Raw genomic sequence first — 2,218 nt, 5'->3', positions numbered from 1 at the left:
AGAAGTGGAGGATGAGGAGAGAAAGAGGAAGGTTTAGAGAGTGTTATCAAGGCTGGATCTGTCAGACCAGAGGGTTTTTTTTCTCTTTGTCAAGCAAAAAAGACAGCATTACTTGTGATGTGGACAAAGTCCTCAGGCCGGACTCGAGCACAAAGACATGATGCTGAAACAGAATGAATCTCTCATTGACCCTGATTTTACAATTGCACAACTTACAGTATTTGAGTGTACTGTAACATGCTATTCATTTAGAGTTTTATTTGAGCTTTTTGGCCTTTGCAGTTGGACTGCAGTATTTTTGCAGTATCCAAGAGCTGAATATATACAAACATTCAGTACTATTCAATATTCAGCACTATACTATTCTTGCAGTACATACAGTAGGCCTTCAATATTCAGCACAATACTATTCTTGCAGTACATACAGTAGGCCTATACAATATATTCACCTTACTCAGTTGCAATTACTAGACTACAGAGTTGCAAAATTGTTTACTCAATACAATATACTTTTTTTCTTTAATGTTCTGGATGCTGTGCTCTCTGTTTCTCTGTAGTGTCTAATGAATGCTCTGTAGTGTTTATTTTATTGACTCATGTGTGTGTGATCTGAGAGCACCGTTTGATTTTGAGTGCAAGTGAAATGGTTTTGCAGTGATTGTTTGATTTTGATGGAAGAGTCAGAGGTTTCGTGAATTTAGTTTGACAAAATAATTTAACCAATTTCAACTTAATTTTTTAAGTTAACTCTAAATAAATAAAATTTAAGTTGAAATGAACTGAACAGCCAATTTGATTATACTTAAATTAAGGCAGCAGCTGAATTGAAGTTTTTAAGTAGAAGTAGGTGGAATTGTTTACAGTGTAGTTGCAGAAAGCACTCATCAGTACGTCACAGAAGAGCGGCCTGTCATGTGACGTGGAAATTGTCATCAGACGTGTGTGTGTGTGTGTGTGTGTGTGCGTTTGTGTGTGTGTGAGTGAGTGTGTCAGTGTGCGTTTGTGTGTGTGTGTGTGAGTGAGTGTGTCTGTGTGCGTTTGTGTGTAACCATATTTTGGGGACAAATTTGTACCCAAATGTGTGTGTGTGAGTGAGTGTGTCTGTGTGTGTGTGAGTGTGAGTGTGTGTGTGAGTGTGTGAGTGTGTGAGAGAGAGTGAGTGAGTGTGAGTGTGTCTGTGAGTGTGTGTGTGTGTGTGTGTGTGTGAGTGTGTGAGTGTGTGAGTGGGTGAGTGTGTGAGTGTGTGAGTGTGTGTGTGTGTGTGTGTGTGTGTGTGTGTGAGTGGTCGGTTTTGAGTGCGAGAGAAATGGTTTTGCAGTGATTGTTTGATTTTGATGAAGAGTCAGAGGTTTCGTGAATTCAGTTTGAGTTTTTTAGGTTTTGAGAAAATGAGTGACGGCTTCAAGAAATGTGTTTTAGCAATTCTGAAAAACTCTCAGTTCATCCGAGGCTGAACTGAGAGTAATTACAGTGAAAATAAACAGAATGTTTCTCACTGATTAAAACAGCATCATATTAAACTTCAGTGTTGCCTGCGGCTGAACGGCTCATTAAACTACATTGTTTCTGTTTCTGTTAATTAAAGGCCACAAATTTACCATTTTATGACAAAGCTGCAAGAATAGCACTCTATATCTAGATCAGTGCTTGTCAACCAGGGGTCCGGGGTCCACTAGGGGGCCTCAAGATGACTTAAAATGATTTAAAATAAGACAAAACAGGCATTAAAATAGCTTAACTCACCTCCACAAGTCTTTGTGTCTTTTAAACACCAGGATTAAAAAAAAGTGTGATTTCTAGACCTGTAAAGACCCAAGTAAATTAAAACAATCTTAAAATGAATATACTTTTGCACTGAATATACATCTTCTATTAATGTATTTTCCACATATAATTACAAAAAAACAAGTGCCACATTGAATTTAAACTTAAAAATAAAGATTGAAATAGTAATTTCTTATAAAACTTTCCCAAAATATATATTTTTAATTTTGTGAGAAAATAGATTAATTTTCACTGCTCAGACTATATATTTATTCTTGAGATGCAAAGCAGCTGAATTGTTTTCTTTTAATAATTGCTTTATTTACAACTTAAAAAATATTTCTTTTATTTTACAGAGGTTTGGGTAGAAATTGTGAGTGAAAAAAAAAAAATATATATATATATATATATATAAATAAATTCCAGTAACTCACAAACAACTGGAAACCTTTGA

The sequence above is a fragment of the Sinocyclocheilus grahami genome, unplaced genomic scaffold (assembly GCF_001515645.1).
Source record: "Sinocyclocheilus grahami isolate Dianchi unplaced genomic scaffold, SAMN03320097.WGS_v1.1 scaffold1477.1, whole genome shotgun sequence".
In the NCBI taxonomy this organism is placed as follows: domain Eukaryota; kingdom Metazoa; phylum Chordata; class Actinopteri; order Cypriniformes; family Cyprinidae; genus Sinocyclocheilus; species Sinocyclocheilus grahami.
The sequence above is the reverse complement of the archived record's forward strand: the minus strand, read 5'-3'. Positions refer to the sequence as shown.